The 23747-nt window shown below is 38.1% G+C and overlaps 1 protein-coding gene across 4 annotated transcripts in view; it reads left to right on the top strand.

Annotated features, from left to right (window-relative positions):
* The window catches only part of CDKAL1 (CDK5 regulatory subunit associated protein 1 like 1), a 623742-nt gene that overhangs the window by 79432 nt on the left and 520563 nt on the right, over positions 1 to 23747 (top strand). The gene's annotated exons all lie outside the window — the stretch shown is intronic.

Raw genomic sequence — 23747 nt, 5'->3', positions numbered from 1 at the left:
ATTTTTTTTTTTTTTTTTAACTAATCTGAAACAAAAAGGAGACTTGCATTTGCCAGGCTCTTTTTCAATAAAATGTTTTTGTGCCTAAGCATATTTTTGAGACTAATTATACTGTTTTTGTATGGATTTTGGGGGAAGAAAAATGTATATTAAAGGTGTTTTGTTGGATAGTGAGGCAATGAAATATAAGTCTGTTATTTCCAGGGCAAAGCAAGCATAACTTGCCTTAAAATAAATCGCTGTAGTCTCATTTCATTGTTCCAGAAAGCCTATTCTTTTTTTTTTTTGTAACAAACAGAAAAGAGTTTAAAGTTATAGTGAAATACACACCCTTATTTGAAAAGAATGACAATTTTTGAAACATCTTAAGATAATCAGTAGATAAACTAACTTTGTAAGTAAAGAAAGCAAACTAGTAAGTTTATGTAGTGATCCATTTGGGACATGGGGAGTGAGATACGATATAGTAATATAATATGGCTTGCCAGCTTATTTTATAACACTTAAGTTATTTAGTGTAGTCAAGATTTTAAGATGGTATCCTGTGCAGTATACTTTCTCAACCTTAGTGGGAAAGGGAAATTGCTATGTTGTATTCAAATGTTGTTAAAATTTAATCTTACTGCTATGGTTTACAGAAGGAGTAGTATACCGGTTCAAAAATTTTTATGTTGTGCAAGATGCTTGCTATATATGTTTTACAAGAAAACTAGGGTGGAGGTTCGTTATTTAGTAGGGGAGGTTTTGTTGGTTTCTAAGCCATGGTGCCTGACATAAAGAAAAATAGCGCTATGTAATACACCCTTATTTTATTACTGATATATTTTGATGTGCTTTTAAATACATTTGATTAAGGTTGCAGAGTCTAGAGCAAGTTTGCTAAACTCAAATCCCTGTTTTACCATTTGGTAATGCATGACATTGGCCAAGTTACTTATAACATCGGTGCAACAAGTTCATGAACTTAATTGTCAGACAGAATACATATTGCACTGTGTATTCACCACCCAAAGTCAGATCTCCTTCCATCACCATATATTTGATCCCCTTTACCCTTTTCTACCTCTCCTTCTCTCCCCTTTCTAAACTATTGTCTATGTCTATGAATTTTTGTCTTGTTTGTTGCTTTCAGTTTTATATCCCACATATGAGTGAAATTGTATGGTTCTTGATTTTTTTCTGTCTGACTTATTTCACTTAGCATGATAATGTCAAGATCTACCCATGTTGTCACAAATGGCAGTATTTCATCTTTTCTTATGGCTGAGTAATATTCCATTGTGTATATATACCACAACTTCTTTATCCAATCATCTATCAAAGGATACTTTACTTTAGTTGTTTCCATGTCTTGGCCACCGTGAATAGCACTGCATTGAACATAGGGGTACATATATCTTTATGGATAAATGTTTTCAAATTTTGTGGGTAGATACCCATAAGAGGGTATAGGCTCATATGATAATTCCATTCTTAATATTTTGAGGAAATTCCATACTGTTTTTCCTAGTGGCTGGACCAGTTTATGTTCCCACTATCAGTGTATAAGGGTTCCTTACCCCCCATACCACCTCTACAACACTTATTATTTACTTGTCTTATTGATAGCAGCCATTCTGACAAGTGTGAGGCGGTATCTCTTTGTAGTTTTTATTTGCATTTCCCTAATAGTTAGTGAAGTTGAGCTTCTTTTCATATATCTGTTGGCCGTTTGTATGTCTTGTTGGGAGAAGTGTCTGTTCATGTCCTCTGCCCATTTTTAAATTTGGATTGTTTTTTGTTGTTGTTGAGTTGTACCAGTTCTTTATATATTTTGGATATTAGCTCCTTATTGGAGGTGTTGATTGCAAATATCTTCCATTCGGTTTGTTGCCTCTTTGTTTTGCTGATGATTTCTTTTGCTGTGCAGAAGCGTTTTAGTTTGATGTAGTCCCATTCATTTATTTCTGCTTTTACTTCCCTTGCCTTTGAGGTCAAATTCATAAAATCCTCTCTGAGACCAAAGTCCGTAACTTAGTGTCTATGTTTCTTTCTATGCAGTTTATTGTTTCAGGTCTTATGTTGAGGTCTTCGATCCATTTTAAATTAATTTTGGTTTATGGTGACAGATAGCAGTCTAGTTACATTCTTTTGCACGTGGCTTTCCAATATTCGCAGCACCATTTATTGAAGAGAGACTTCCTTTTTCCCCCATTGTATGCTTTTGGCTTCTTTGTTGAAAATTATTTTCTCAATACATGTGGGTTTATTTCTGGGTTCTCAATTCTGTTCCCTTGGTCTGTGTGTCTGTTTTTCTGCCAATACCATGCTGTTTTGATTATTGTTGTTTTGTAAATTTAAAGTCAGGGAGTGTGAAACCTCCAACTTTGTTCTTTTTTCTCAGGATTGGTTTGGCTATTCAAGGTCTTTTGTGATTCCATACAAATCTGATGAGTTTTTGGTCTATTTCTTTAAAAAATACCAGTGGGATTTTTATCGGGATTGCATTAAATCTGTATATTGTTTTGTATGATAATTTTTACTATATTGATTCTTCTGATCCATGAACATGGAATATCTTTCCATTTCTTTGTGTCTTTTTCAATTTCTTTTAATAATGTGTTAACAGATTTCAGTGTATTGGTCCTTCACATCCTTTGTTAAGTTTATTCCTACGTGTTTTATTATTTTTGTTGCAATTGCAAAACGAACTTTTTTCATTAATTTTTTGAAATTTCATTGTTAGTATATAGGGATGCAATGGATTTTTGTACATTGATTTTTGTATCCTGCAACTTTACTGTATTTGTTTATTGTTTCTTATAGTTTTTTGGTGGAGTCTTTAGGATTTTCTCTATAAAGAACATGTCATCTGCAAAAAGTGACAATTTGACTTCTTTATTCCCAATTTGGATGCCTTTTTGTAGGGACGGAGTCCTCGAGAGCAGTTTCCAGGCTCTCGGCCTCACGTGGAAAGGTGCTGGCTCAGGTAGTAGATGGCCATCAGCTGTAATCAGATAGCCATCAGCTGTAACTAATTGTCCGTCAGTTGTAACTGGTTAGCCATTAGCCACTAATATAAGTGCCGTGGATATGCTGGCAAGGTGGTTGCCAGAGAAGCGAGCGGCGGATAGCGGATTGTGTGGATCCTGCTTCCTGTATCTCCAACTCAGCCGCCAGCGAGACTGTAGTGGTATGAACCCCCACCCATGGCTCTGTGGGTGTTCCTTTTCGGCTTCACCATATTCCATGTCCGCCCACCGAGAGTGGGACCAGAGACCCTGCATGACACTTGTATTTCTTTGTCTTGCCCGATTGCTGTAGCTAGGAAGGACTTGCAGTGTTATGTTGAATCACAGTGGTGAGGTGGGGCATCCTTATCTTGTTCCTAATCTCAGGGGAAAAGTTTTTCACCATTAAGTATGGTAATAGCTAAGGGTTTGTCATATATGGCCTGTGTTGTGTTGAGGTACTTCTCTACGCATTTTATTAAGTGTTTTAATTATAGATGGATGCTGTATCTTGTCAAATGCTTTTTCTGCATCTATTGATAAGATCATATGATTTTTATCCTTTTGTTTATGTATCACATTGATTAATTTGCGTATGTTGATCTCCTTTTGTTTGTCTGTTTTTGCTAAGAACTTTTCCTTCCTTCTGAAGATGCTGTTTGTTATCCTCTGACTCAGAGAAGTCCAGGCTGATAATAGGGTGTCCACCTCTTGCTACATCCTGTATATACAATGTGAAAGTCTTGCTTTTGATGTAATTAGATCTCTACTTCTTTTTATCTTAATGCTCTCTTAACTTGGCACCACCTCGGGCCCACAAACTCATAGGAAACTGGGCTATGATTTCCCAGATTAGACCTAAGTGTTAGAATTAATTTAAAAACATCCATTTCTACAAATGTAATAGTAGGAAAAAACGAGACATGGAAATTTGAGAAATATTTCAAATTATAGGATTACTTAGTATTACATTTTTTACATAAGCTTCTATATGTAATTCTGCACTATATTTCTGTAGAGTATATGGAAGCCAATTTTTTGTTTGTCTTATTCAGTTTATTGTATTTACATCAACAACTTGTGTTAGAACAGGCTATATAATAGAAATAGTTTCTCTGTTGTAATGATTTTGTTGAAACAAAGTTCTGTCTCTAATGCTTCTGTGCTTTTTGGCAGAGATCTTATGATTATGGTTTATAAAATATCTCACCTCTGTTCATTTGTTTTCTGAGTAGTAGCATGATTTCCCAGAATACTTAGCACACTTAATTCAAAACGACAATATTTGCCTTTGCTCTGGTTGCCGTAAGATAAAACTCTAAAGTATTCTGGATAAAGATATTATAGAAAGTTAATTCTCAGGAAAAATTATTTTATTTCTATTGGAGTTTTTGTAAGAGTTAAACCATAGATGTGACTTATATTTGTTTTTGTAACTGTATGTAGAAGTAGTTACATATTCTAGTCCACTTCAGCAAACTACTTTTGACTATACTGTAAAACTCTTAAATTATTTACATTAGCTCTCATGTATCAAATATAAAAAAGGCTATTAGAGTAAATTTTGTAGGTGAATTAAGTTAAAGTGTCCAGTCAATATACATCCATTTTGCCTTTTCTGCATTGGTTAATTTCCCAAGAATTCCAGTGATGTGTATATTAGTCTAGAAATTTTCACACAGTTCTCACCAGGGAAATATGTGAAAGTCATTAAATTAATTAAAAGTTTAAATTCTTTTTGACTTATGACAAATTCCTGAAAATTAGGGCTCTTTAATGAGTCAAGTTATATAGGTAGTGTGTAAAAGTCAATATATTGCTGTAAGGTACAGTTTAATAAGCATTTAGACATATTTGGCTGAAATGCATTCTTTGTGTTTTAAGCCTCTTAAGTGATTTGTGATATTTAGATCTATTTTCCCAACGGTATTAGGTAGAAGTAAGGCATTGCAGTCAGTGAATTGCTTCTGGGTAGAGTGTAATATAAACAGATTTTGCTGTAGTTAAGATTATAAAATATCATCAAAGAGAATGTGGACTGTTACGTTAAAAAAATTAAGTCAGATTCTATACAATTGTAATTGGGAAACTCTACATCCCTTTGACTAATTTTAGCTTATCAGCCTTTCTTCCTGGCTTAGGCTGAAAACAATAGCCTGCCTTAATTGTGTTCCCTTTCCCCCGTCATTAAAGTCTGATTTAGGATCTATGTTTTCTTTGCTGCTCTTTGGGCAGAGTGGGGCTTGAGGATGTGGATTGAGTATACTTTTCTTCCTACTTTTTTTATTTTGTAATTTTTTACTATTTTTTTCCCCTCCTAGACTCACGGACTTAGAGTGGTCTCATTCAGAGCCCCCTTCCTTTAGGTTTTCTTTTTCCTGATGGCCTGTGTCATATGCCAAATCTAGCTTCATTGTCTGACAATTGTCGGTGTTGGGATAGGTCATTTCCCATCTGCCTCATTTTCCAAATAAGTTTCCTGCTGGAAAGCAAGCTGGTTGGAAGCAGAGGCCTTCGCTAAATCTTGATCACTTTCTGTTTTTGCAGCACCTAGAAGAGTGCCTAACAAATACATAGTAGGCATTTAAAAGTACACATTGAATGAGAGAAAGGAATTGAGGTCCAAAGAGGCTAAGGGAAATAATACGTGGAAAAGCATTTTATAACATACAGTATCAAATTAATATTTGTTTTGAAAGTGCTCTAAAAGACTTATTTAGAAACATCAGTTATTTGTTATTAGTATTAATGCAATAGTAAATCATTATTCTTATTTAAAAATGAATTATTATTAGGTAACATATCCTGTGTTTAGTTAGGGATGCTTTCCATTGTATGTGAAAGAACACCTAATCAATAGTGGTTTAAACTAATGAGGATTTACTTTCCTCACAGAAGAAAAAGTTTGGAGACAGGTATCCGCCCTAAGACATTGGCTTAGCAGCTCACAATGTAGGGCCATTGTTCTATAATTTTCTTGGCCTTTCCTTCACGGTGGCAACCGGTTGCTCTTGCTTCTGTTTGAGGCACCACGAAGGGGCATGAATCGACAGCAGCATCTCTTTCTCAGGAAATGAAAAGCCTTCCTGGAACACCTCTCTTCCCTTTCCCAGGAAACTGAAAGCCTTCCTGGAAGCCTCGCAGCACAGCGGACTTCCCCTTACCGGTCACCACCGCAGCTCACTGGAAGGGAGGCTGTGAATGTGTGAGTTAGCTGCTCCAGCCACTGGGAGAGGTGGGGGCAGGGGGAAGGAGTTTGGGAATAAGTACTGGGTTTGCTAGCCAGCAGTATCTGCAAAATGTATCATGTTGGCTAGCCAAAATCCAAATATATGCTGCTTTTTATGGATACATTTTACAGGGAATGTGGTCACCGCCTCTCTGAGGGACGTGATACCTTTTCTCACGCACGACTGCCTTGACCTCGGAGTCTACGATACCTGCTTCATGTATAGCTTTCTACATCATGTCTGGTGGTGGCTTGTCCTCTGGGGACCTACTGTCCCCGTATACCCAGCAAGCTACAGTGGATAAAGGAATAAGATGACTATAATAAATCCTCTGACTTAGAAAAGGGGAGAATTGGAACTCAAAATATTTTGTCACTGGTCCTCAAACACACCAGACACTGGCAAATGTGAATATTGAAGACTTCCTGTTCTGGCAGTGGATTCAATTCCTTAGTTAACTGATCTGCTGTCCTTGTTCATGTTCCCTGGGAGGCTTTCCTTTCTACATCAATACTTGATTACTATAGCTATATAAGAAAGCTTGGAATCAGGTAGACTGATTCCTCCCACTTTATTCTTCTTCCTTTTCAAAATCGTTTTGCCTATTTTAGGGACTTTTCCTTTCCATATAAAATTTGGAATAGGTTTGTCTCTGTCTACCAAAAACCATGCTGGGGTTTTGATAGGAATTGTGTTAAACTTATAAGCCAATTTCGGGAAGAATTGACATCTATACGATGGTCCATGAATGTGCTAAGTCTTTCCAATGATTTGGTCTTTTATTTCTTTCAACAAAATTTTATAATTTCCAGCATACAGATTTGGTCCATATTTTGTTCGATTTATACCTAAGTATTTAATTTTCTTTGGTGCAGTTGTAAGTGGTATTGCTTTCTTGATTTCAATTTTACTTACTAATTGTTAGTATATACAAATGTAATTGATTTTTGTTTGTTGATCTTATATTCTGCTACTTTGCAGAACACACTAGTTCTAGGAGCTTTTTGTTTTTTGTTTATTTCAATTACAGTTGGACATTCAGTATTATTTTATATTAGTTTCAGGTGTACAGCATAGTGGTTACACATTTATATAATTTACGAAGCGATTCCCCCTGATTAGTACCCACCTGGAACTATATATAGTTTTTACAACATTACTGACTCTATTCCCTGTGCTGTACTTTACATCCCTGTGACTATTTCATTACCACCGTTTTGTACTTGTTAATCCCATCCCCTTTTCCACCCAGCCTCGTAAACCCCCTCCCATCTGCTAACCGTCGGTTTTTTTCTCTGTATCTATGAGTTGTGTCTGTTTTGTTTGTTCATTTATTTTATTCTTTAGGTTCTACATATAGGTAAGATCATATGGTATTTGTCTTTCCCAGTCTGACTTATTTCACTTAGCATAATATCCTCTAGGTCCATCCATGTTGTTGCCAGTGGTAAGATTTCATTCTTTTTCTATGGCTGAGTAATACTCCATTGTAGATATGTACCACGTTTTTATCCAGTTGGTCTGTTGATGGGCACTTAGGTTGCTTCCGTATCTTGGCTATTTTAAACAATGCAGCCGTGAACATAGGGGTGCATATATCTTTTCAATTTAGTGTTTCGGATTTCTTCAAATAAATACCCAAAAGTAGGATTGCTAGGTCATAAAGTGGTTCTGTTTTTAATTTTTTGAGGAGCCTCCAAACTGTTTTCCCTAGTGGCTGCACCAATTTGCAATCCCACCACAGTGCACAAGGGTTCCCTTTTCTCCACATCCTTGCCAACACTTGTTTGTTGATTTATTGATGATGGCCATTCTGACAGGTGTGAGGTGATATCTCATTGTTGTTTTAATTTTTATTTCTCTCATGATTAGTGATGTTGTGCATCTTTTTATATGTCTCTTGGTCAATAGACATTTGGAGAAATGTCTGTTCAGGTCTTCCGATCAGTTTTTAAATTGGATTGTTAGTTTTTTTGGTGTTGAGTTGCATGAGTTCTTTATAATTTTGGATATTAACCCTTTATTGGATGTATCATTGGTGAGTATCTTCTCCTATTTAATAGGTGGTCTTTTCATTTTTTTGGTGGTTTTTCTACAAGCTTTTTGTAAATTCCTTGGGATTTTCTACATACGTATTTATTTCATCTTCAAAAAAGAGATAGTTTTATTTCTTTCTTTCTGCTTTGTGTGCATATTATATCCTTTTCTTCCTTCATTATGTTGTCTAGACCTTCCTGTACTGTGTTGAATATGACAGGTAAGATGGGTCATCCTTGCCTGGTTCCTGATCTTAAGCGGGAAATAATTCAACCTTTCACTGTTAAGTATGATGTTAGCTATTGGATTCTGGTAGATGTTCTTTATGTGTTTGAGGAAAATACTGTCTATTCCTAGTTTTCTGAGTGTTTTTATCATGACTAGGTGTTGGATGCATTATACATATTTAAAAATACTGAGACAGGGAAACTGGACTATTTTTGATTTGGAAATAGGGTAGTATGTGAATAATAGAATTTAAAGTCTGAATGTTACGTAATACGCACAATACTTAAGCACCAAGTACATTATCTGGCTCTCAATCAACTTCACTTATTTCTCCATATGTAGGGAAAGATTTATGAATGTAATTATATGTGAATATTTTTTTTCTCTTTGACTTTTAAAATAAGTGCTCCTTTAATATAAACATTTTAAAAAAGCCCTACTTAGTCAATATCTTTATTGGTCTTGCTCCTGCCATTGTTCCCATAAAACTGACCTTTAATTTCCTATCAGGGCAAAAATACCTCCATGTGGATAGAGTCATGGTCCATGTTTTATGGTGCCTTTCATTCCCTTGTAAGGTTTTTGTGGCAGCTGTATATTCTTACATCGTTGAGCAGCCTGCCTCTCCAATCTCCTCAAAACGTATAAAAAAGAAGAAAAAGGTGTTTACAGAAAAGTTGCAAGAGCAGTATAGAAAATGTCTTTGTCTAAGCCGTTTGATAGTAAGCTGTTCATTTGATGCCTCTTCACCCCCATATCCATACTTGTTTGTTTCCTGTAAAGTTCTTCTCCAAAACTACAACATAGCCTTCAAAAACAGGGAACTAACATTTAGACATCACTAGCCCCTAATCCTTGGACCTCGTTCATGGTGTTCCGCACGTAATGCCTTTTATAGCAAGAGGATCCATTTTGGGATCACATCTTGCTTTGAGTTATCATGTCTCTTTAAGACTCTTGATCTGGACCAGTTTCTCTCTCTTTCCTTCCTTTTTTATCTTTGACATTTTTGAGGAGTGCAGACCAGTTATTTGAATGATTGACCCTCGATTTGTGTTTGTCTGATGTTTCTCATGAGTAAGTTCAAATTAAGCATCTTTGGCTGGAATATCTACATAGGTAATGCTGTTTTCCTTTGAGTGTATCCTATCAAGTGTCACCTGACTTTTATTTGTCCCATTATTGGTGATGTTAACTTTCACCTTCACCCTCTTCTCATGCACTGATACCTCATACCGAGTCACCCTCCCATGCAGATGCCTTTCTCAGCCTGCTCGTGCTCTGACCCCTTCCCCCCTTGGGTGGGCTCTGCCACCCATCATGCCGCAGCACGCTGTTTGTTGTTCAGCCCCACCCGATGGCTTTGTACTGAAAGGTATGGAAGGGTAGGGAGGGTAGCAGCAATCCGGTGTCCTCTTAGTTCTTACATGCTTCTTCTGTCACTGTTGTTTTTTGTCTCACCTATTCTTTCCACTTCATAGCTCTTTTCATGAGGAGTAGAGATAATTTATAACATTCTCAAAGTAAAATTTAGTTTTCACAGAGAAAAACAGATGACTGTAAGCTGTGAATGAATGTGCAGGCTTAGTTGTTTTGGGCACTATGAAAGAAATAGTCCCTGTACATGTTTGTAAGGACAACCCACATCCCAGCACCTAACCTCAAAGGGGAAGTGGATAGTGCAGATTCAGAGAGCCTCAGCTCAGCTTTTAGAGCCAAAGACTGATCCTGCCCTTGCCTTGGGATTTCCAGTTTAGGCTGGCTCTTTGCAAGTCACGTCATCTTTTTTTCCCTGTTTCCTCATCCACGAGATGGGAATTGTAATACCTACCTTATGGGGCTCTTGGGGAGCCCAGATGAGATCATGTATTTGAAAATGCTTTGCAAGTGGTAAAATGCTATGCAAATGGGGTTTTTTATTTCTAATTTATTGCATAGTCAAATTGAAATCTCTGGGAAATTAAGTCAAGCATTTTAATTGCCCTTGTGACTTCTAGGCAAATTCCCTCTGATTCATAAGGCAGAGAAGGGTCAGCATAATTTTACTTTTCACTGCCACTTTAAGACCATTGTTCTGTCACCATTCCTCAGGCAAACTCCTCTTTGAAGTCCTGCCCACCCATTACACCTCGGACATAATTCCATCTTCTTGATGATTTTTAACCCTGATGCACAATAGTCTCACACGAGTGCCTGCTGTCTGTCATCTTTGGTGATAATCAGCACCACTGACCTTTGAGTTCTTTCATGCGCTTAACCATTGCTTGTGGCACAGTTCTGCCTGCACACGTCACTGATAGGTATCTTAAAGTGAACATGTCTAATGCTGAAGTTACAGTCCTCTCCTCTGACTGGTCCCTTCCTAGTGCTTCCATTTATGTTACTGGTGTCACTCTTTGAATTAGCCTTCTAGGTCAGAAACCTTTAATTCTTCCTGCTGTCATTTTTCGTATCTTGTCTGTAATTACTTTCTTTTGTTTTTGCAACCATTTCTTTTCCACTTGAGCCTTCATTGCCCCGTGATTAAGAGCCTACTTCTGGCCTTTATTATCTAATCTCTATTCAAATAGCCTTCTTCAAGGCCAATGTTAGGAACTTGGCTTGCCAGGTCCAAGCCTGGACCTCTGTTGAATAATTGGATGCAGAAGACCCTTGGAGCCTAAACCAGCTCTGAGGAGCCAGCCCTTCCAGAAGAGCCAGTCAGATGAGACAGAACATGTCCCCAGAGGCCTGAAAGAACTTCCAGATGGTAGGGATTAGGCTTGGGGAAAAAGATCCCTCCCTCTAGTCAGCTAGGCCCAGACTCATGTGAGAAAGCCTCTGGGATTTAGGAAGACTTGATCTCTAGAACATAAGTGGCAGTATCTAAATATAGCTACTGTTAGCATTTTGGTGCATTTCCTTCTAATCTATTTTTAATGATAGAGTTCTGCTTTTTCCCTTTTAATTTTTTATGATTATCACTATATGTATAAACTGCATAATGTCTGTTAAATGAAAGCATTTTTCCATGATATTTCTGTAAATACATTTTTTTTTTTATTAGTGCACAGTGTTCTATAGAATGAAAGATTGCTGCTGTCTTTGTTCCTGTTAGAACAAGAAGATCTCCTGGGAGAAATACCAGATTCTCTGTTAGAGTTTGACCCCAGCTTCTGCTGAAAGCATTTCTCTGTGTTAACTTTTGATTACTGACAAGACCTTATCTGTTTGCCTCCTCATTTGGTCTGGGTGCTTACTCATTACCATGTCGTTCTTGATCTTTGCTGCTTTGTTTATTTATGTTTGCTGTCTGTTTCTTTCCTCTACTCTCTCTCTCCTTCCCTCCCTCCCTCCCATCCATCCATCCACCCCTCCGCCCACCCACCCACAATACGCATATTCTTTTCTAAGTCCTGAGCTCCGCTCTGGGATTTGAAGATGAATAATCCTTTGAGGGACTCCTACTAAGGGGGGAGACATGTTTATGAATCTTGGTCAGACATGTTTATGAATCATCTGTGATTACAGAGGGAGCAGTGTCCTACTCTTTCTGAAGAACGATGGTACAGAAGGCTTCCTAGGGGAGGTGACATGTAACCGAGCTGAGAACGATGAGTAGGAGTTTGATAGGGCAGATGACTGCAAGAGACATTTAGGCAGAGGGTACCGAAATGAGTGGTGATGGGATGGCTTAAGCTTGTCTCTAATTTTTTTTTGTTGTTGTTTTGTTTTTTAAATGCTTTATTGAGATAATTCTCATACTATACTCCATTTAAAGTACAATTCAGTAGCTTTTAGTATATTCATAGTTTTGCATCCATCACCACAGTCAATTTAAAACACTTCATTACCTTAAATAGAATTTCTACATCCTTGAGCTGTTATCCCTCAGTACTCCCAGCTTTCCAGCCCTAGGCAATCACCAATCTACTTTCCACCTCTTTGGACATTTCATTTAAGTGGAATCACACATGTGTTGCGTTGTGACTGACTTCTTTCATTTAGCATGTTTTCAAGGTCTATCCATGTTGTAACATGTATCAGTACTTCATTTCTTTTTATTGCCTAATAATATTCCATTGTATGGATATGCCATATTTTATTTATCCATTCATCAGTTGATGGGCACTTGGGTTTTTCCCCCTTTTTGGCTATGAGGAATAATGCAGCTATGAACGTTGATGTGTAAGTTTTTGTATGAACATACATTTTTATTTTTCTGGGGTATATATCCAGGAGAGGAATTGCTGGCTCATAAGTGAACTCTTTACTGAACAATTTGAGGAACTGCCAGACTGTTTTCCAAATCAGCTATACTATTTTACATTCACATCACCAGTTTTTCCATATCCTCACCAACATTTGTTATTATTATACTTTTATTTTTTTATTCTCGCCGTCCTAGTAGATGTGCAGTGGTATCTCATTATAGTTGTGATTTGCATTTCCTGATGGCTGTTTATGTTGAGCATCTTTTCATGTGGTTATGGGTTATTTTTATATCTTTAGAGAAATGTCTATTCAGATCTCTTTTGCCCATCTTTCATTGGATTATTTGTCTTTTTATCATTGAGTTGTAATAGTTCTTTAAGTTGTCTCTAGTTTTTTGAAGTAAAATTAAGACTAGAATACATTATTTCTGACTTTATAACTAGAAAATGAATTAAGTCATCAAAATAAAATTGGAATCACCTAAAAGAAATAAAATTTAAATCTAAAAAGTAGATTTGGAGTTAGGGGATATTAATATTAATTTTAAAAGGTGGTAACATGAATACATTCTACATGTCCAATTCTAGTTAAATGATCTTAGTAGTTTTATTAAAATAATTCTCCCTTTTTATGTACAGTGGTGTCAGATAATTAAATACTCACTTCTCTCTTCAGTAAGTCCCTAGCTACTGTGACAAATGAGTAAGGTTTTCTGATAGTTCTTCTTTCCCAAATAGTTCTTTAAAGCAATATTGTTCCTCCTTTTGTGACTACTTATTCTTTGTCTCAAATTGGTAAAACATATTGGTAATTTTAGAAAGTTTGGTATTCTCTTATTGGGATATTGCTTATCAATATCCATTAACTAATTGAACGACAATTATTGGATGCCTACTAGGTATACAGCTGGTGCATTTTGTATCTTTCCAGGTGTCATATTCAAAATGTTGATCATTGGTGTGGAATGGACACTGGTCTTAAACTACTTCACTCACATTCAGTTTCATTATTTCATTCATAGATGATGTTATTCTTAGCACTTTGAAGTCTAGCAAACCTATGCCTAGTCTATAGCTTTATTTTTGATTTGGATCTTTCCTCCCTTGGCAGTGTCCTATGGATCTTTTTGTTTTGATTACCAATTGGTAATTGTTTTGATCCAGTAAGTTTGCTGGGTCAAATCCAGAGGTTTTTTTGTATTAGAGATGATATTCGGCAGATAATCTAAGCTTCCCTTTAAGGAGATACTTCTGTACTCTAGAACCGGTCCTGGAAATGTACCATTCCTAGCAGATGACTTGAGTCATTGATTTGTGGTAAATAATTGAAGGTTGTATATAATCTGAACAGATACCAGATGTTTAGCAAATTTACTAGTGAGTGGTTTCTTGGTGCTTATGATATGCTCCTTGGCTAAATAGAACTCTTTGCAGTATATCATTTTAAAAATATTTGAGACAGGAAGGAAATTTTTCATGGAATACGTGAATTTAAGGAGACAACTGGACTGGCGCTCTGAAAAGTCATCTCTGCATTGTCCTGGGTCTGGCTCCCTACTCACTGCAGCCACCTCTCAGCGCGTCTCCTCTGCTGATGTGTACTCAGGTTTTTTCCTAGAGTCCCCAAACTCTGACTTTCTTTTTAATCTGCTGCATTGGATCACTTATGCACACTATGGCAGATGTGGTTGTGGACACCAGCTCGAGATCTCCACCAAGGACTAAAAGGAGAAGAAGGAAGTTGTGGAGGAGGCGGAGAGTGGAAGAGACATACCTGCTAATGGGAACGCTAATGAGGAAAATGGAACAAAGAAGAGAAAGGTGGTGATGTGAAGGGAGAGAATGGAGATGAAGATGAGGAGGCTGAGGCAGCTTTGGGCAAATGGGCCGCTGAACATGATAGATATCGACACCAAAAAGTAGAAGATCGCTGAGGATGACTAGGCAGCAAAAAAGGAAAAAGGTAAATTAACCAAAAAAAAAAAAAAAAAGGCTGCTGTGACTCGTTCGCTGCCCCCTTCCCACCTCAACCTCAGACTCTAAACAATCTAAACGTGGTCACCTTCTGGTGCAGAGGCCAGCTCAGCTGCCCACTGAACAGAGCCACCCACAGGCGACACATGCTTTCCACCACTCGACCAACACTGCAGTGTGAATTTGTAATGGGAGAGGACCAAACCTTCCAAGGCCTTGCTTTTTTTCTTTAAAGTACTTTAAAGAGGAAAATTTATATTTTTAATTTACATTTTATATTTTTGTACGTATTGTTAGGGGCAGCCATTTTTAATGCTCTCCAGTGACCAAACCAGCCTTTGGAGCAATCCCTGTCTTACTTCTGACTCTGCATGTGGTGTGACCACGTTTATTATAATCTCAAAGGAGGGAAAAAAACAACACCTTGTAAAAAAAGCAAAAACAACAACAATAACAACAGAGTCTTATTCCCAGCATTTCCATAACTTTTTGTGTATGTACCTAGCTATATGATAAGTAGTTGGTTTTATGAGATGGCTAAGAGGGCCAAAGATAAAAAAAAGGTTTTTTTTTCCTTTTTTTGTCTTGGAAGTTGCTGTTTATTTATTTTTTGGTTTGTTTGATGTATGTGTGAAACAATAAGAAATTTTATTTTGCTGAGTTCTAAAAAAAAAAGATACAGTTGTATTTTTTAACAATTCTTTTTTTATGTGTGTGTAGTAAATTCTCAATAATGACTTATTTTTTATCTTACCAAAATATAGTTTCAAATAGCTGCCAATAGTATATATCTTGTTCACCTAGTTTTCAATTATCCATATATGTAGATTTCCTTTGTTTCCTTGACAGTTTTCTCTGTTGTCTTAATGGCAACCCATCCGGAAGCAGGAGACTATTGCAGTGCTCTAGGTGAGATGTAGCCTTTGGTGGCAGTGGAGATAAAGAGCAGACATTTTCACGTTACTTCGGAGATAAAATCCTTTGGGAGATGTTGGATTTGTTGTAGGAGATGGTGAAGTGAAAGGAATGATTAAAGATAACCCCTAGGTTTCTGGTTTCACCATTTGGGTAAATGTGCCATTTATGGAGATGCGAAAGACTGGAAGAGGTAAGGTTTAGTCGTTTGCCTTTTGGCTCTGAGATTCAATTTCCTGACTTTCTCTGCCTTCTGTATTGCATGGAACTGCACTTTATAGTCTTGCTTACCTTTTGGCTTTTGTGGGTCGATTTGGCCAACAGGAGACACTGATGGAAGACTGAAGGATAGGAGTGGGGAGAAGGTAGGGTATTTTCCTCCCTCTTTTAGCTCTGGTTCGTGTCTCAGGAGGTAGCAGTTTCATTCCTGTGGTTTCAGTTCCTATCAGACAGCTCCTCCTTTGTCGTCCTGGTTCCCGATGGGCAGCGCCAGACATCGCTCTAGCACCTGCCAAATGATCACAGCTTCTGGGCTCTCTAGCCCTTAGGCTGGTCATGGTTTCCTGCTGTTACTCATCTTGGGATTGCTTCACCATTCCCCATTTGGTGTCTTGGCTTTTTCTTCACCCATCTAACCACACTTTTGTATTAATTTTTCATCATTTTAATGCCTAGACTGGTTTCTGTATTCCTAATTAGAACCTTATGAAAATTTGAGAGTTCAGTTTTGGAAATGATTTATATCAAGTTTAATATTTCTTTGGTGCATTGCAGTGGAGATGTTATTAGGTGAGTTGGATAGTGAGCTCAGATAGATGTCCGAACCGAAAGTATAAATTTGGGTATCATCTCTCTGCATAATTAGTATTCAGAACCATGAGAGAGGAACGGTTGCAATCATCTAGTGAATAGATGAGAAGGGGACCAACATCTAGGTCCTGAAGAACTCTAAGTCAGGGAGTGCAGAAGGGGATGGATAAAGCAGAGAGGGTAGGGAGGTAAGAGGAAAATAGGGGAGGGATGCTGTTGATACTATAAAGAAAGGCATGTTGAACTGCATTGTGCTGCTGTCTCTGTCATTCAGTACCGGTTCCCATGATGAAAGTGGTTTCTAGAACTGGTGAGTGGTTGAAGGTCTTCACCTGAAATGAGGAGTGAAGGAGAGGTAACAGTATGTAGAGCTGATACAAAGAAACACAGCTTTTGAGTTGTTTGACTATGAAAGGAAGTAAAGAAATGGGGCGATTACAGGAAGATTTAAGACATGCTTTAGTTTTTACTATTGCTTTTTACTTTGAAAATACTTAATTTTGGAATAGGTTTCAAAGTAAGTTATACAAAGGAAAGTCTTCCTCTTACCTTGTCTCCCATCAATTCTATTCTTACTCCTTCCTCCCAGTTTCTATCCATTGCTATTATTTGTTTCTTATATAGATCCAAAGTTTTGTATACAAATAAAAGCAAATGTGACTATGTATTCTAGATTTCCAGTGGTAGCATAGTGTATATATTTTTTAGTGTCTTATTCTTTTGTCTGAAAAATATGTCTGGAGATCTGTGTTATGCCGTAGAGGTTATTCATTCCTTTTTATTGTTTTGTAAGTAGATTTATAGGAATCTCAATTCTGAATAGACTAAAATGTCTTTAGCCAGTCACCTTTCACTATTACAAATGCTGTTGCAATGAATGACCTTGCACATTTGCAAGTTTGTTCACAGTCGGGGAAATTCTTGGAACTTCTCGGTCAGAGGATATGCCTTTGCCATTTGGTGGATGTTGTCACATTGCCTCCACAGGTGGTGGTCTTTCCATTCTCAGGAGCAAAGCAGGAGAGAGCTGCTTCCTCAACATTCACAACAGCGCACTGTGTGTTTTTGACAATATAGGAAGTGAAAAATGGTACAGTTTTTTTCCCTTGTGCAGCTGTAATTTGCATTTATTAGGAATGGAGTTGAGCATCTCTGTGTATGTTCAAGAGCCATCTGTGTTTCTTTTTTTGGGAACTCTTTGCCCGTTTTTTTTTTTTTTTTTTTTTTTTTTGGTTAGATTTTGATGTTCTCAGTTTTGGAGTTTTACCTACTATGTATAAGGACCTAAAAGCTTGGTGTGGCAGGAACATAGCATACAAGATGGGCATGGTGAACAGTGGCTTAGGGGAGAGGCGTGGCGAGCAGATCAGGAAGAGCCCTCTAAAGTCCATTTGGTGTGTACATCGCCTCTTAGTTTATAAACCTATTTAAAATGTAGACGTGGAGATCCTATTAGGGATTCTTTAGCTACAGTGACTTCTGAGTAATTATATGTCAGGATCAACAGAGCAGTTTAATTTGGAAAGAGGACGGGGATATCAGCAATGTTCTCTTCTACATGGTCAGTGAAGGGTCTGCCTTGCACTCTGGTTTTGATTATTACCAGGCCTACTTAGCTATGTAATTAATTTCCAGTAGTTATTGGTAGAGTTTTTCCATCTATTACTTCTCATTTAAAGGAGAAAAAAAAATGCTCTTTTCCCTTCATATAGTGAACAGAGCTCAAGCTGACCCATGGTTTCTTCATTTGATTTCTGTGAAGCCCCTGGCAAGATTACACTTTGCCTCCGCTATCTGAAAGTAGAACATTCCTGTGAAATCTTTCCAAAGCCGAAATGGCAGAATACGAAGGAGCAGTTACCATTAATTTGTACGGAAAAAGTTTTGATTTTTCTGAGACTCCAAAAACAACCTACCAAATCATAACAAATAACACCTAAAATAACACTAACATACAGTAAAGGCGCTGCCATTTTAGATGCTCGGGTGCACACTGTCTCTGTAATGGCTCATTCGCTGCAAAACAAATGCTGAATGCTATTTTTGCTGTTTGCCTTTTTTTGGTGAAAATGAAAATCCTCTTTGAATTTTTTTGATTAGTGCAAACAGGTTTTCATGTAGGTCTTTTGTACATGTGAAGTGGTGTAATGCAAACTTTGGAAAAGTGGGGAATACCTGTATTTTAAAAGCACAGACTTGTTCTGTGAGTGACCTCCAAGAGTAAGTGCTTCCCCTAGGAGCTCCTGTGTTCTCCGTCACTCAGAAGTGCACAGACAATCCCCAGCACTGTACCGTGGAGGACTGTTGTGGGCGGGACGACTAGCAAAGCAGCAGTCTCACACACGTTTGTGTCTCCACAATGTCAGGCTTTATTAAAATAAAGCTATGGATCTAGTACTACTGACTCGGTTTACCATGGGCATTCACCAAGGCTCCAGTCAGAGGATAGCCTCCAATAGTCGCGGTAGAGCGGTTTCACATGAGGGTCACACAGGTTTGCAAGCACTAGGGTTAGGCATGGAAAACAGTCTTACGAAAGAAGGATGAGAAAGAGAGAGTCCGTTGTTCAGCGAGAGTCCCTGCCCCGCCGCGGTGTGTAGTGTGGGGTGTCAGGCCAGGCTGGTGAGACGGTCAGAAGGCGAGGCTTCGAGCGCTCTGTCTGGGATGAGTGCACGTGCGGCTGTCAGCTCGTCGGTTGCAGCCTGAGCGATGAGCTGTCAAAGAACTCTGATTTTATGCTCGAGACTGGGTGCAGTGCGCCCATCTGCAGTCCAGTAAAGCCATCCAAATGGTCACACCCCACCCTGCATCTGGAGTTACGTGCTTAGGGCCTCACTGGGTATGACTTCCACGTGATGCTGTGGCATGACTGTCACTTTATGACTGACATAACTATCAGAATTACTAGAGTCCATCTTGTGTTTGTAATTTATGCTCTATACAAGGGTCAATTCTTGCTTTGAGTATTTCCAGGTGGGAACTGTAGGTGCTCTTTGTCAGTCTCTTATTTCTTTTTTCTCCTTTTCTCTCCTCTTCTCCTGCTTGTTTCTGTCCCCTTCTTCTTCTCCTCATCCTTCCAATCCTCCAACCCTAGCTGGCTAAAGGGAGAATATTTTCTCATGGATCACTTCCATTGCTTTTGTAAAAAGGTTTTGAAAACATGGTTACTCAATGCTGTGTTTTGCACAGTCCCTCTAAAGAACAATAAATGAAATATAGAAGGAAAAAAATTAATCCATCAACCTGAATTTTTATTATTAATTTTGCCTTTTATTGGTTTTAAGAAAATTATTATTCAAGATGCATCTTAAAGGTGCTTGTAAATTTTCTTATTAAAGCATATTCTATTTTTTGTAGGCATTCAAAGACTTGTATTGATAGAGGTACATACCCTGGGATGATTAAGCGTAATGGACATTTGTTCTGTGGTAAACAACCCCCCAGCAACCCCAAAACAAGCTGTTGGGTCAAAAACAAACTTTTTTTCCCCCTCTTTGTTCTTAGTGAATTTTTATTTATATTGCCGTGCTTAATTGCCTTACCTAAATCTTTCGACTTACTGTTTTATGCATATGCTGCTCCTCTAGTTGACTTTCAAATGGAACAGTTGTGTAAGATAAATGTTTTGTTCTACTGAGTAGTGTTGATATGAACCATGCCCATCTCTTGTATAATGCCATGATTATGCAGAAGCCTGCAGGGGGAAGGGAAGATCGGTTGTTGGCAGAGTCAGCCTGTGCTTTGGAGCAATGATCCTGCACTCATGCATTCTCCCATTATTTGCATGTCTCTCACTGATGGAGAAGGCCAAGAACTGACATGTTCAAGATCTTGGAAATTTTGGAAAGGGCCAAACAGCTCCTTTTGAAGCCTGATCGTTAGTCTTTTTGAGAAATATCATAAGGCAAACTCAAGGCCATGTAATACTTCTGTATTTGTTTTCAGATATTCTCTGCATTATTTTTGATCAAGACGCAAAGAGCCACTAATGAGGCATTCTAATTTCCTTAAATTTACAGTCCCTGGAGTCAGTTTGTCTGGATTTCTGATCCTGGCCCACACTTTTACTGTGTGATTTTAGGCAAGTTACTTTTCTAAGGCTTAGAGATTCCCCCTCTGTAAAACTGGAGTAACAAATTGGGAGGATTAAATGAAAACAAACAAACCCAAATTTGACATGCTTGGCTCATTGCTGGACACATACTATGTACTCAGTAATGTTAGCTATTATCATTGCTAATCAGATTTTTATTACTTTAGATTTAAAAGTAACATGTTTTATATATATGAAGAAATAGTTTGGAAAGTAAATGTGTTTCGATTAAAACAAATATTAGTTTGTTTTTCTATCCTCACATTCAAAGTGGGTGATGTGTCAATGACCATCATTTTCTTGGCTCATTGAGTACGAAAAGGCTTTTAGCAGTGGGGAGAAAAGTCCCCTGGAAAATGTATATCAGGCCACTGTTTTCTTGATGGATCACAGCAGGAAAATAGTTTATGTTCTCACCTTAAAATGAAAGAACACTGTTGACTGACTCTCTAAGCTCTATGGAAAAGGAAACTTAAAAAAAAATTACAAAGGCTTGATTAGTTTTCTTAAATGAAAAAGGCAACATATGCTTTTAAAAATTCAAAGAATACCGGTGAATATAAATTAAATATTAATGTGCCCCTTCTCAGGATTAAACTTTATAAAATTATAAAAGTAATGTCCACGCAATTTAAAAGAAGAAAAGAGACGAATATAAAAGGTACACAGGAGTCCGACCCAGTGGCTCAGGCGGTTAGAGCTCCATTCTCCTAACTCTGAAGGCTGCCGGTTCGATTCCCACATGGGCCAGTGGGCTCTCAACCACAAGGTTGCCGGTTCAACTCCTCGAGTCCCACAAGGGATGATGGGCTCCGCCCCCTGCAACTAAGATTGAACATGGCACCTTGAGCTGAGCTGCCTCCCGGATGGCTCAGTTGGTTGGAGTGCAGGCTCTCAACCACAAGGTTGCCAGTTTAATTCCTCGAGTCCCACAAGGGATGGTGGGCTCCGCCCCCTGCAACTAAGATTGAACACGACACCTTGAGCTGAGCTGCCGCTGAGCCCCCGGATGGCTCAGTTGGTTGGAGTGCGTCATCTCAACCACAAGGTTGCTGGTTCGACTCCCGCAAGGGATGGTGGGCTGCGCCCCCTGCAACTAGCAACAGCAACTGGACCTGGAGCTGAGCTGCGCCCTCCACAACTAAGACTGAAAGGACAACAACTTGAAGCTGAACAGCACCCTCCACAACTAAGATTGAAAGCACAACTTGACTTGGGAAAAAAAAAAGTCCTGGAAGTACACACTGTTCCCCAATAAAGTCCTGTTCCCCTTCCCCAATAAAATCTTAAAAAAAAAAAAAAAGCTGCACAAATACTATATTGGAGGACGACTGAACCTTCTCTCACTTCAAGGACAAACACCTCAGATAATTTCACATATATGCTTCTAGACATTTTCTTTGCTTAGAACAGAATTTTTCTCTTTTCCTTTTTAAAACACAAATGAAATATAAGACTTACTCTTCTGCGCCTTGCTCTGTTTCACCTGAGAATATAACAGAGATTATTATTAAATCAGCACTTGCGGGTTTATCTTGCTTTTTAAACAGATAAATGGTGTTTTTAGCTGCAGTCTCATAATTTATTTAACCAATCTCCTTCTAATGGATATATAAGCTTTCTGGGTCTTTTGTTATGTCTGTAAATCTTCAGTAAGAATTAAAAAATTTATGTCTGTATATATGTGTGTATGTACGTGTGTGTGCATATATTATGTGTATGTATATAAATATGCATGTATGTGATGCAAGTATCCTGCAACCACGTGTAGGAGAAATTCTGAAGCACATAAAATTGATAGGTGTTCTTACATTGCATTCTAATTTCATCAGTGTACACTGCTATCAGCTGAGGAAGAGGTTGGCAGTTTCCCCATTCCTTTGCGAGCGTTAGGTAGTATCGTATTTAATATTTTCTAATTTCATTTTGTGTTTTAAAAATTCAGTAAGATCAGTGTGTTTCAGGATAAATTCCAAATAGAGCAAAGATCTAAGTATGAAACCATATGTGTAAAACATGGGTGAATTCCTGGGAGCAATCTGGGAGCAAAGGAAACTTTCTAATTATGACTCAAAATCCAGAAGCAACACGAGGTTGATAAATCTGATATTTTAAATACAAAAGGTATGAAGAAATTATCAAAGAGTAAAATGACAAACTGGGAAAAAATACTATAACTTCTATCATAGACAAATAATTAATATCCTCTCTGTATATGGTATCTTTATGTGTTAGTAAATTAAAATTTGAGATGGAAATGATTAGCCCTATAGAAAAGTGGGCAGAAGATATGAACAGATGGAAAACTGAAAAAAACCTGCAAATGATCCTTAAACATGAAAAGATGCTCAGCTCATTCCTATTAAGGGAAGTGCACATTAAAACCTCACCTGGCATTCTGTTTCCCACCGAATTGACAACCGTACACAGGTTTGATAGCACACTCTGCGGGCAATGCCGGGGACAGAGAGGCAACCTCATGCATTGCTCATGGGAGCGCAAAGTGAGACACCCCTTATGGAGGAGAGTTGGACAGTATGCAGTGGAATTACATATGAATGTATTCTTTGATCCAACAATCCCACTTTTTTGGACTTGATTCCAAAGATAATCTGGGAAAAAATACAAAATGATATATGTACAGTGCTATTTGTTGCAGCACTATGGTGTGATCCTGAAAGACTAAAGAATCATATCTTGAGGTCTAGATTCCATCTGGCTAGCCTCAATTTCGTAGGCTTCCAAACCAGTCCTGATATCCCACCCAGCTCAGGCATTGGCAATATGTGGCTAATATGCCCATGAATTAACAGCGCTGTGGGCTAAATCTCAAAGTAGATAGAATTCTTTTTTGGGTCCTCTCCAAGTCTGCGTCCCCAAGGCTGGTTGGTGCCTTCTTCCTGCTTTTCTCTTCCTTGGTCCTTACTTGTCCATCTACCTATCTAGTCCCTTCTTTCCCCTGAGGGCCCTTCTTTAATACTGCTCCTCCCTCCCAGGCACTGGAGAACCTGACCTGAATGCTCAGATTAAGGCAAGACTAGAAGGCGTTCACCTTCTCTTCTCAGATAGTTAATCCAATAACCAAATCATCTATTAGTGGTAGTAAATTCAAACACATATTTTATTTTGGGTGATCAAGTTCTGGAAAGGTAGGTCTTCTGGTATTCATTTTTCTAGATGGCGCCACTCTAAGGTAGACATGCTAAGCTGACTCGTTTTTCATCTGTTTCAAGTGCATTTCCTCCCATCCTGCCTCCCATATTAATATTTGAAGTTA

The sequence above is a fragment of the Rhinolophus ferrumequinum genome, chromosome 9 (genome assembly GCF_004115265.2).
Source record: "Rhinolophus ferrumequinum isolate MPI-CBG mRhiFer1 chromosome 9, mRhiFer1_v1.p, whole genome shotgun sequence".
Lineage (NCBI taxonomy): Eukaryota > Metazoa > Chordata > Mammalia > Chiroptera > Rhinolophidae > Rhinolophus > Rhinolophus ferrumequinum.
The sequence above is the reverse complement of the archived record's forward strand: the minus strand, read 5'-3'. Positions and strand labels throughout refer to the sequence as shown.